The sequence below is a fragment of the Sitophilus oryzae genome, unplaced genomic scaffold (assembly GCF_002938485.1).
Source record: "Sitophilus oryzae breed Bouriz unplaced genomic scaffold, Soryzae_2.0 scaffold_111_pilon_pilon, whole genome shotgun sequence".
Lineage (NCBI taxonomy): Eukaryota > Metazoa > Arthropoda > Insecta > Coleoptera > Curculionidae > Sitophilus > Sitophilus oryzae.
In genome coordinates this window covers 2589412-2603103 of record NW_022145749.1, presented here as the reverse complement: position 1 = coordinate 2603103, position 13692 = coordinate 2589412, and the positions used below count along the sequence as shown (strand labels likewise).

The 13692-nt window shown below is 31.9% G+C and overlaps 1 protein-coding gene across 2 annotated transcripts in view; it reads left to right on the top strand.

The window, feature by feature from the left end:
• Nucleotides 1–13692, top strand: part of LOC115883869 (proton-coupled amino acid transporter 2) — a 72779-nt gene that overhangs the window by 18088 nt on the left and 40999 nt on the right. The window lies entirely within an intron of this gene.

The following is a 13692-nucleotide window of genomic DNA, read 5'->3' as shown; positions in this document are numbered from 1 at the left end:
TGTATTGGTGATTTTGCGTTTTATTTTGCTGTGTAACACCAAAGGTTCCAACCCTTAACGGTAATTTTTTGCATAATTTGTTTCCAGGTCTCAGAACTTTGCAACATTATATTATAGCTTACTTCTATAGGAAAGAAAATATAAATATATATCATATGTTTATATGTTATTTTGTTATAAACTCTAACCTAATAAAAAGCAACATTTCAATGGCATTGACTATTTTTTATAGATACTTCAGTAATAGTGTGTATTAACATATTAATTAAAAAGGCGTTACAATTACCAAAAAAAGGTGTGGCAAAGCTGGCCCAAATTATTAATCATAAATGAATTAAATTTTAATTCGAAATACATCTATATTAGTTATAAGTAAGAAAAGTTTTTTTTTTAATTAAATAAATGAAATAGAGTTTTGAAGATTTTTCCATTAGTTGACAATTGATAACGGCTAGTGATACTTCTGATCGAAACGTTGTGTAAGCAAAATAAATAAAGACAATGGAAGTCCGAAATTCTTTTAGTTTCTATACTGAATTATTGTCTACCACGTTCAAAGTGCAAAGTAACATGTATATTTTTATTACAACTGGTTGGATACTTGTTATATTGTATTAATTCTTTTTTTATTTATATTAATGTAGACTAAGTTTTCCAAAATCTCAAACTATAAACAACTTTAGTTTGTTGAGCAAATTTATTTACGTTTAAAGGACAAATCGTCTTCGTTTATTCTAAATCCAAAAAAGTACCAATAACGATATACTATTTTTATGAAATTACTATTTTTACTTTTAAAACTTTCTGTTTCAGTGGCTCTCATCTAGATGTAGTTGATATAAATGGAATTTATTTATTTGCTTTTTGGCCAATAAAACCAATGACATCTAATAAAACTATTATTATACATTAGATTTTATAGCTAGAATTTCTAGTTAAATATATTATATAAATATATCTAAATATATGTTATCTCTTCCTGAGTTCCACCAATAAACTAATTAATTTTTGTTTTTCAATGCACGTGTCAGCAATAACGGAAATTTTACAAATGTTTGTTGATAACAATTTTAATGCATAAATTAACAAATTTTATGGTTTTTATGTATTTAATTATTAATTTAAAGATATGACAAATAATAAATTATTATTATTTTAGTTCTTCAACAATGATCAAACAGTAAACGACTGAAAAGAAGTACAATAAAGAAAATAATCGCGTGTTTGCAGAAAATCTAGGTTAATAGCTACATAACTGGTGTTAATGAATTTCACCAAAGAGATTTACCCTGACCTACCACAGATTTATAATGTGTTGTTTTTAAGCTATACTTTATTTACTTGTTTACTTTCTTAAAAATATGTATTTTTACTTTACTTTAAAAATATTTTCACAAAATCGCAAATGCATTAACTGATGACAGTTGGGGGTTGGAAGCTTTGGTGTTACAACAGCAAAATAAAACACTCATTCATTACAATACACCCAAATACTTTACTTTTGCACTAGGTGCGGATTTAGCGAATGAGACTTTTATTTAGCCGCATTAACCGTTAAAAATAATATCCTTTTTAATTCAAAAAACGATTAATATTTAAAGAAAAATTAGTTTTGCTATTCCATTTTAAATTTTAGATTGATTAAGATTTAAATTTTATCTAAACAGGTGGGACTTAAATAAGTGCAAATATTTTCAGAGCTGGTTGATGTTCATAAAAGAAACATATATTTTCTCTTTACAAAAATAGCAGGTTAGTCGTGACTGACTAAGTTAAGAAAAAAACTCAAAATTTACCATATTATCAAAACATGTTTTTTAACTAAGGACTATGAAGAAGTCCAAATTTTTTTTTTTCGAAAAATACCAACTTTAAAAAAAAAATCGCGGAAAAACCTCATAGACATGTTTCTGGGTTTAAAATATACCACCCCTAAAAATTTTTTTTTGCAATTTGGAAATATTGAAATTATGGTTTGATCTCTTTATTTGATCTCTATACAGGGTGAGTCTTAACTATATCCAAATATTTTCAGCGCTGGTAGATCTCGATAACAAAATTATATTTTCTCTTTGCCGAAATTACTCGAAAATAGCTGAGATAATTAAAAAAAAAACATATTTCTTAAATTTTGAAAACGGCTTAATTTTTTTATTCCTTTTGTTCTTCTAAATTTATTCTACTACTTATATGGTGTACTACTACTACTGCCTTACTACTGTGTCTACTACTTATGGTGTCTGTGTGACTTATGGAACGAAATATGCTGGGAATGACTAAGAAGGGTCGTAAAAAAATAGAGTGGATACGACAAAAGACACAGGTAATAGATGTCATTCACAGAATCAAATAGCTCAAGTGACAATGGGCAGGACATCTGGCAAGAAAGACGGTCAACAGATTATTGCATGGTACCCACGAAAAATTAAGAGACCTAGAAGAAGACCAAACCTGAGATGGGACATTGATATTAAGAATTTAAGCAGGGATAACTAGAGCCCGCATAGCCAACAATAGACAACAATGATCCCAACTACAATGAGAGTACCTAAATATGTGAGGGAGGCTACACCAAAATTGGAAATGGTAAAATAAGCTGCGAATGATGATAATAATTATTATTATTGCGATATTATAATTCTTAACTGAAAGTTTCAACATTAAAAAAAAATATTTCGAAAAATAAAAATTTTTGGTAATTATTGGGAAAAGTGGAAATCGTCCGATTTTCACCAAAATTGGTATACACCCTATTTTGAGGTCGTAGATTACGAATCTGAATTTGTTTCCTGGCGGTCTCTTATCGTTTTTCAGAAAAACGGAAAATTATGTCAACATTGAATTTTTCTTAATTTCCGCTGTATAAAGTAGTAATATCACTATATTTTCATTATATTATAGTTTATCTAAGAGCTGTTCTTGATTGTGGATAGAAAAATACCCAAAATTTTACTGAAAAACACTTTTCTTAATAAAATAAACAAAGAAAGTCTCCACCAAAACTGACAAAATTGACACTTGACCGTTCATATATCCTTCTTTCTCTCTCCTATGCAACGAGAGAGACAAATATAATCTAGACCTGATCTAGAAATCTGAAAATTTGCAACGTTACCATGTCTTGTATTTTTTCGGGGGATTAGGGAGTTTAAATAAAATACGTTTTATTTAATATACTTTTTAATAAAATAAGTATATATTTAATTAAACTACAATAATAATCCAACATTCAATGTAGGTTTTGTCCAACTTCGTCAGCAACATTTTTCTAAGAAGTTTGTCAATATATAATATTCAAGCTTACATGAATTTTAACATTATAATAGGAGGTGTCTGTTAAGTAGATATCTTAATTAATTAATAGTAATTATGTCAAATAGAAAAAAGTTGCAGTCCAGCAGAGGCCACGTGGAGGCGGGACAAATCTCTGCCAGGAAAGGGATTAGGGTGGGATCATTTCGCTCGCCATTTTCTAGGATATATGAGAGTAGCTGTGGATAGAATAATAAATTGGGTTTGGTTAAGGTTAAGTTGGTTTGGGTTTTGGTACAGTTTTTTTTTTGTTTTATTTTGTTTCTTTTGCGTTTTTTTTTGTTTTTTTTTGTAAATCATCATTCAATCGTCCACTCTCACAATAAAATAGAGGCACAGTAATCCACCTAAGCATTTTGCTCCATATTGGCAGAGGGGGATAGACATTTGAGATATATTTAAAAATTCATGGTACATCTCCTGATGTTTGGGTGTTCGAAATTTCCTCCGAAATAAATGTTCCGCCAAATAACCGGGAAAATGATCTTTTGCCCGGCCATATTTAGGAACATTTCCGCGCAGATCCCTCCATGCTCTGTCAATATTTTGCGTGTGTGCTCCAGTGTCTGGATCGACAAAATTTTGGGAGTGGTTTACCGTCAGATGTTGGAAACCTTCATCTGCCAAGCAGTTGTACGATTTCCAACAATTTGATATTATTTTAGTACCCGGTAGTACCCATTCTTGAATAACCGCCAGCAGATGCTCCTTCGACCGTTCTTCAACGGGTACCAAAAAGAGCTTTTTTGATTCCCGTTCGATTCCTCCGAAAATCCATTGACCGTCGATTACTCTACCTCTATTATATTTTCGTTTGCCCATCTTACATTCGTCGATCTCTACAATAACCCCTGGGCCCCCCACCTTTTGGGAGTTATCAACCAGACAAATTAAGCAAACTTCCCTGTAGAAATTTGTCCAGTTGACAACAGTATCGGACGCCAATTGCAGCTCGACCATCATCTACTTCTGCCCGTGATTATGGGCTAACCAGTAAAACACGAACTTACAAATTGTCTGAATGTCCAAATGAGCCTTCTCAAAAAAAGTTCCCCTCTTTGCCCCAATTTTAAACGTACATTTAGTCCCTTTTTTTTAGACAAATACACTGTATTAGTGCAACGAAATCTAAATTTATCGCGTGCGTAAAATTTGCAGAGTACATGGCATCTCGGACAATTTATAGGTTCGATGAGAAAATAAAAAATTATTTAGTTTACTCTCATCATTGACTATATTATACATACCTCCGACGTCCATTGCAGGGCATGGATTGCATGGGCATGGATTGCAAGTGCATCCATTGCAGGGCTCCATTGCTAAATACTTACTTATCTTCAGACGCAGAAAAAAGCTGCACCTCGTGCACATTAATCAATAAAAATGAGTTGGAGAAATCGTTAGAATCTAACGGTTTTTGCCTTGGAATGTAGGGGAAAATATTTCCCTTTCCATGAATCTGGTAATCCCAGAGGGGGCGAAAAAAACGCGCTAAATTTAGGTTTAGCATTGGCAACGTCGCTTTAAATGTCAGAAAGGCATAACCCAACATTTTCAGATTGTTTACAAATTTATTTTAGCAAATTTTCCTCTATTATGCATAGAATTGGTTAAAAAAGTAACAGTTGGCATAATTTTCCGTTTTTCTGAAAAACAGTAAGAGACCGCCAGGAAACAAGTTCAGATTCGTTATCTACGGCCTCAAAATAGGGTGTATACCAATTTTGGTGAAAATCGGACGATTTCCACTTTTCCCAATAATTACCAAATTTTTCAACATTTGTCATCAACAAAAACACAAAAACGAGATTCTGGGGTCGAAATTTACTGCCCCTAAAATTATTTGTTATTTAACTTCATTTAAGAATCACCTTGTATATAAATAACAAAGCATAAAATGACTAGAGATCAACACACACCCAAAACAGCTTGATCTAGTAGCAAGAAATTTAATACAAAGGTTCCTTAAGTCTCCAAAAAAATCTTTAATCCTTTATGGGTATTTCGCCACGGCACTGCAAGAAAATCTACAAAATAACAAGTAGATATACTCTGTTTTTTTTCTCAGGTAAGATTTCGACAGACGATGACAGAAGAAAAGCAGATGACGTCCCATACCAATCTATTTATTTTACTAAAAAAAGTTTCTAATAATTTTTAAGTTATCTATGGATGGGTTTAAATATAAATCCGTCATGCGTCGTGTCTTGTTGTTTTTAACCAGTTTTATTGGTTTATTTAAAAATGACAGATCGTATTTCAATTTTATTGGTTTGACGGAACGATGAACGATAAACGGACGCCGATGCGTATGAACTCGCCTTTAGATTTTTGTCATTTTGACGCTTGTCAAAGTCTTGCCAAATTATAGGTTATAATTTTGTGTCAACTTTTGTTAAATACCCTGCGTTTTGGAAGATGATGCATTTTGATTCGGGTAATACCTTGATTCGTATTATTACGTGTGTTTTGTGTCTTTTGAAGTCAAGTGGAGGAAAAATCGAGTGAAAATTAACTGTAGACCCAGAGCACAGTTTATGGTTAATACTCGCTGCCCAGACAGAAAGTCTTATACACCCCATCGTTAAAGTTTGTATACCATGTCGTCGTAGATAAGTGCATCTTGTATATGGTAGAAGGATCAAACTAAACACATACTAAAAACTGGAGTAGCTGTAAAATATCGACATCACACGATAGGTAAATAATGGATTTTAGTACTGCAGAAAAATAATGTCAAGAGGTACTGGTTTAAAAAAATTAAGATTAAAGTTAATTAATCAACCTTCAAGGTATAAAATTTGGTAGGTGTTATTATTAATAAAATAGTTTGTTTTATTTACCTATGTTGTTTTATTTATTCCTGTGGAATATTACAAATTTGTATTTGTACATAAGTTATATTGATAAATATAATCATAAATGCGGGTAGTTTCATAAAGCTTGAAAGTAAAAGTAGTTCTTTTTATATTTTTTGGTATGTAGTGTCTTTTTTTTTTTCTGTATGTAGTTTGTTTTGTATTAACACATACCGGTTTTATTAAATAAAATAACTCGATTACATTTTTTCAGTTTTATACAGTTTTTTTCACAATATTTTGAAGTAATCACTTGTCATCTTGTCAATCAAATTTTAAATATTTCCTGCTATGCGTTCCAGTTGTACCAACTTATTTCTTTGTAAAATAAAATAAACTACTTTGAAATTAAAATGACAGACACATCTATCACTGTCAAGGATCTTCTCGTTGGACAGACTATAGTTATTTTTTGTAAACACTTCTGCGTTAAACCTAAACGGACATTGCTTGTGAGAAGTTATGTTTACTGTTATACAAATTTGCCTTACAAAGAAAAAAATGCTTAACGTTTCCTCGTCGGTAGCAAAAAAAAATACAAAAAATAAAGAAAAAAACTATTTCAAATATTTAAATTCAACTATTCGAGGACACTTTACTTTTTTAAAACAGATACGTCTACAAGAAACCGTTGACGTTCTGTTAAAATGACATTATATCCTTAAGTGACGCAATTGAGCACTGAGGGAAACAATTTTTGGAAATTACTTTCCCATAGGGGTATGTAATTTTGAATCAAGGTTTTTTGAGTGACGTCAGTAAGAAGCACGAAGTGTTTTATATTTGGAAAGTGACCTTGTTAGAGAATGAAAATTTGTTACATATAGAAACATGAAATAATATTGTGTTATGTATTTACTGAGCATAAGAAACTTTCATCAAAAAATTATGAAAATGATTACATCTGGGTTAAAAAGGAAGTATTAATTTCGAAGACGAAGTTGCAGATAAAATCTTATTTCATATAGGTAAAATGCAATTTCCTCTAAACCAACACATTAAAATCTTTCCCTTTTTTTTAAAACCGTATATAATTGTACTAGGCTTTATTATCTATTATATAATAAAATCATTAATTTCTTACTACTTTTAATTTTTACCACTTTCAGGTTTGTTTTTACTACTTTTATGTTTAGAGCAGCTAATTTACCAGAATTAGGTATATTTTATTAGGTAGGTAGTAAAAAATAATCGTGTGTACTGCCATGCCATATTTACTACATTTACTACATATGCCATATTCACTTCCCCATTCCAAAATGTATATATAACTTCTTGAAGCGCGTTAAAGCAATATAATTTTATAATATATCATGACGCTTGTTAAAATATTCAAAAAGAAATATGTTAATATTCATTATGCATTTGAAATTTGCATGTTAATTATTTATATATACCTTGACATAATATCAGTAAAATGCGTCTGTGTGTTAACCCTGATTTGTACTTCAAATAAGAAGATCAAGTATCTTTGCGAATCCAGTAAGTCAGATAAAGATATTATTTTACTTTGCGTTATACAGTATGTCCTTGGATTGTCTTTACCAGAGGAAAACATTTTTATTATTGACATTTTGAGAAAAATACATACGTTACAAAAATTTAGCTTTTGCTAAAGTGGTTTAATCCCATTAATACTTTTCCAAATTTCCATGCCGTTTTAGAGAAAATTATAAAAACATGAAAATATGTTTGAATTTTTTCTAAAGCTTTATTTAGAACCTCGCAATTAGTGGAATAAATTAGTGGTTTTAAGTTTATTCCTTTAATTTCAATGTAAGCGATCAGAACGTCACAATTATTGGTAGACACTTTCAATTAATAGAAAAAGTCATCAAACTTATAACTTTTCCACTAATTATACTATACTGGCCTATGATTATGAAGAAATCAAAAGTTGATTGTTTTATAAGCTAAATATTAGGCTTTCTCTATGGATACTACTGACTAACGAAAGCTGTTGCTGGGATATTCTATTAATTTTAAATGTGTTTTTTTAAATATTGTGAATGATCCTAAACTAAGTATAAAGTGTAATTGAAACTACTAATTTATTCCATGAATTGCGAGGTTCCGAATGAAGCTTAAGTCTTAAAAATAAAAAGGCTATAGTAATATATTTTCGATTTCATTCTTTGATAGGTGAATATTATTAATTTTGATTAATTTCATTTTTTTTTTGTTGCTGTTAACGTATCATATTTTCCGATAACTATATCACCCTTTTTGTAGCATTAAACTAACTAAATGTTGTGTTTCTTTAACATCTTAAAACAGCAAAAATATGTCGTTAATAAAAATTCTACGGGATGAAGATCAATTCTTCTAAAACTAAAGTCATGGTATTTGGAAAAAACCAAAATGTACCAATTCCTATTAAAATAGAGGGCAATACCTTAGAACAGGTCTACAAGTTCAAATATTTGGGGTCCTGGATAGTTAATACATTGAACAACGACGTGGAAATAAAAACCAGAATAGAACAAGCGAGAAATGCATTTTTAAAGATGAAGAACGTCTTCCAGAACCCCAGATTGGACCTTGAGTTGAGAACTAGGCTCGTTAAGTGTTATGTTTGGTCAATCCTATTAAGGTACGCGAACACTGACTAGCGCCGCACTCGCCGCACGCGCCGCGCTAGTCGCACTTTTTTTTCTTGTCGCTCACACTGAGCCGTACCGAACGCGCCGCATTAAGCTCCGCGCGCACTGCATCGGATCGGGCCGGCGAGAAACGGCGAAGGCGATGACTCGACTATCGTAGATAGGTAGAGGTAGGAATCTGGCCTCTACAGGCCGAAATGTTTTAGTGGACGCCGGCGCCGTCTATATGTACGATGGTCGCAGTCGCTTTTACTGGTCGGTCCGATCCGATGCAGTGCGCGCGGAGCCTTAAGGTGTACGCGCACTGAATCGGTACCAGTCCGGCGAGAAACGGCGAAGGCGGTGACTCGACTATCGTAGATAGGTAGAGGTAGGAATCTGGCCTCTACAGGCCGAAATGTTTTAGTGGACGCCGGCGCCATCTATATGTACGATGGTCGCAGTCGCTTTTGCTGGTCGGTCCGATCCAATGCAGTGCGCGCGGAGCCTTACATTTATTTCAACGTAAACTGAAAATTACGTGTCGCTCGCTCTCGCCGATACCTATTCAGTGCGCGCGGAGCTTTAAGGTGTACGCGCGCGGAGCTTTAAGGTCCGGCGAGAAACGGCGAAGGCGGTGACTCGACTATCGTAGATAGGTAGAGGTAGGAATCTGGCCTCTACAGGCCGAAATGTTTTAGTGGACGCCGGCGCCGTCTATATGTACGATGGTCGCAGTCACTTTTGCTGGTCGGTCCGATCCGATGCAGTGCGCGCCCTCCTTTACTCGCTATTTTGTTTCTTTTTGCCCCTACTACACCCGTATTTGTCAATCGAATTTCTCATCAGTCGCTTCTGCGGTTTGAGTCCGGTCTGTGGTGATATGCGTGTTTTTAATATTTCCCCACAATGAATGGCAACGAACAAGAAATAATTATAAGCTCCTTGCTAATAGAAGAAGAAGAAATCACGAGAAAGAATCGAAAGTTATAGATTGTGAACCTATAACTTTCGCCGTATAATATTTGCAAAAATCCACATTATTTCCATATTTAATTGAGGATGAACTAAATTTTTTTCAATATGAGCCGTAAAAAATTTGCGAACGTTCTTAGCATATTGAATTTCTAATCTCCTCTTCGGCTACCTACATAGAGTGGAATGAATTGCGTGTGACGTCAGCAGCACTAGCCGCATTTATCGAAAATCATTCTGGCCCAACAATGCTGGCCCCATTTTCGTCGATGCGATTCGTGCGGCTCTGGCTAGTGTGCGCACCTTCATTGATAGTAACACAAACAATATTTTTTTCGATCGATGCGGCGCGTGCGGCTCTGGTCAGTGTGCGCGTACCTTTAAACGGAGCAGAAACATGGACACTGAAAGTTCAAAAGATGAATCGCTTCGAATCGTTAGAAACATGGATATATCGAAGAATGCTTAAAATTCCATGGACAGCCCATATCACAAATACCGAAGTCTACAACAGAATAGGCAGAGGAAGAAAATTGCTCCATATAATAAAAATAAGAAAAACATCATACTTAGGGCATATATTGAGAAATGAAAAATGCCACATCTTACAATTGATAGTTAAGGGTAAGATTGAAGGAAAGAGAGGTCTCGGCAGGAAGAAACTGTCTTGGTTTAGAAACATCGGAAACTGGACTCACCTAACTTTTAAAGAACTCATAAGGAAAGCCGAGAATAGTGAAGATTTTACCAATGTGATCGCCAACCTCCACGAAAGAGACGGCACGTAAATATAAGAATAAAAATTCTAACAATAACAATCTATCTAAGAATAAAAGCGGAATTATATTACCATAGAAACGAGTTTTGATTTTTAGGACTTTTTAGGAGTTTTTTTAATTTTCTCTGAAACGGTAATGAACCTTTATTTAATAACATTAAAAATACTAATTAAATTAATCTCGTTAAAAGTTAATTAATAATTTCTTAGAATATTATTTTTTTAATCTTTAATCGCCTTGTCTAAAATCTAGTTTGGATAAATTTTGTTGGGTGTATTGACCATAATGCTGCTAATTTTGTTGGGAACCTTACTATTTCAATTTGATAGCTAAAGTATCGTAAATGTTTCTAATCAAGGTGAAATATTTAGTTGCTTTTCTCGATTTAGAATAGCACATTCTATACCCAGTATTTAGTTTTCTGTTCCCTTCTATGGCCGAAGTATCCTTGATAAGTCTAGTCATTAGAACTATTATTTCTGCACCTACAATTCCAAAAGCTAAAAATTAATAAAAATTTAGAGTTGAAAATATGTATCTAATATCAAAAATATTTTAGAAAAGTGTTTAGCATTTATTTGATACTATTATGAAGTACATGAATGTTTTTCTCATGTATGAAATTAGTTCTTACATTATAGATTAGATAACAATACATACCCTGTAAAAATCGTTTCATTCAAGCGAAATGAAAACAATTTTTTAAAATCAAGTAAATATCACCAGTGATTAATTTTACTTTATGAGGTTAAGGTTAAATATATTTAGTTGATTCTTTTAAAATCCTATTTCACAGTCCATTAAATCTTCACTATTATAAAATATATTAAAAAAGAAATTATATGGCGATTCATCCTGTATTAAACTCTCCAACGGACTTGTAATATTCCAATAAACTATTGCTATATAAAAACAATTTATATTATATAATAGTATGTCTATAATCTATTTTTTTCACTTGGTTGAAAAGCAATATACATATCAAGGTAGACGAGTTCTAGCAAAGCGGTGTGTCTTATTAAACAAGTGGAATTCTTTCTATTGTATATTTTTTATATCTTTATTTTCAATAGTAAGTACCTACATTAATTAAAATACCTTTATAATTACCATGTTTTATTTTATAATAAGAAGGTTTTTTCGTATAACAATTTTCGAAATGGAGTATTTGGCATGATTTGTTGTAGATATTTGTCATGGTTTTTTGTAATTTTCTTGTCTAAGAAATATATACTTATATACCATCATAATTGAGTAATATGGTTCACCTGTCATATTTGAAAGAACTATTATATGGAAGTGTTTTAGAAATTGTTATTTGGAACATGGAGTTGTTAAGTTTTACATATTTTTTCTATTAGTGATTTTTTTCACTGAATTAACACTAATTTCTATTTTTGTCAATATTTCCAATACTTTGATCAGTCGTTTATTGATACCCCTTGTATATTAAGTTATACAAGTTGTTTATACAAAAATATTTGATGATATAGTAGAACTTCGATAGTTCGGACTGCGGACTCATATCGGAACAGCTACTGCCGAATTAATTAAGTATCCGGGTTACTGGAGGAATATTTTTATAATTGTTATTTTTTCATTCCTTTATCGTTTCCAACCTAAACTCAAAACTTAAACACATTTTTATTTAAACCAAAACGCAAAACGCTTTATGAAACATGTTAAAATTCTTTTTGTTCTTTTAAATTGTGCTTATTGTACCTACGATTTACTACGATTCTATATATGCACCTTTAAGAGAACTAAGCACCTTTAAGATACTACTTACTACAATATCCATACTTCTACACGCCTTAATACGCATTAAATATTAACATAAAAATGTACACAAATGTGAAGTTAATCTTTAATTTGAATTGAATTGATTGGTTTTAATTAATTGGTTTTTAAAAAAATTATAGATTTTTATCTGCATACTTAACATATCTGCAGCTGCATACTGCAAACCTATCGAATTTGCCGCATCAACAGCCTTCTCTTTTACTTTTTTCAAAAACAACATATCTTGGGTAGAAACATCGTTTTCTTCAATCCAGTAAATACTTTTTGATAAAGATTTTACAGCATTGCTAAGTTTAATTTTCAACAAAACATTGTTATTCTTTGTTTCACTTATGTCGTTATTTGTTTCCTTTATTTTCAATGCCTAGTATTTTCTCTTCAATTTGTCTTTTCCTTATTATACCCTTCAGTTAAACCAGAGACAAATTATTCTTTTTTCCTTAAGTTCATTTTCAATTTTTTATTTTGTACATGGTTTAGTTTTTTATTTGTTCTTGGTAGATATTATTTTTTGTTTTTGGTATTTTTGATTTTTTTATATCTGAAATATTAAATTTCGGAACAGCAAGAAATGGTATGGTTCTTCCTTCTTTGTGAATACAATCCAATATCTTGCATTTATTGAGCAAGAGTCATTTAGTTGGCTCTATTTTTTAGCGTTAGATGATACTCCTGACTACTGTACTGCAAAAAAGACTACATACTGATACTGTATCTAATCGTCCACCATCTAAGAAAAATGTAGACTTTCATTCATTTGCCTTTCAATTTTGTTGGCATCGGAAATAAAGAGGTAAAAATATCAAAATTGGCCGGATGATAAGAGACGCCGAACTACTGGAGTACGATTTGGGGCGTGTCCGAATTAGAGAATTTTTACTGTATTTGATCTGATGTATTAACACTTATTTTGAAATAAAAATATTAAATAGTTGTAGTCAATATTTTGACTGTAACTTTTGAAATGCTGATTTCGAAAAAGAATTTGATGATTGGGTCCCCATATTTTGATGTTTAAAAGTAAAACCAATAAGAACGCGCTGTTTTTTTGTTAATTTGTTATAACTTAAACTAAAAAAATACCAAGTATAGACTTTGCATCAAACTTGATGCTAAGTGCGTACTTGGTATTAATAAGGATAGGGATAAAATGTTGTTTTTTCTGGTATAACATCATCAGTAGATGATTAAAACTGTCAACAGATGATGCTGACATGGTTAGAAAATCGCACGTCCAGTACTTGAAAGTAAAGTGTTTTGTTGTAACACCAAAGGTTCCAACCCGCCAACTTTAATGTATACCACTCATTTGACATTAAACATCATTTGTATAACCCAAAATAAGAACTTGAACTATCTGACGACTTGACAACAAACCTAACT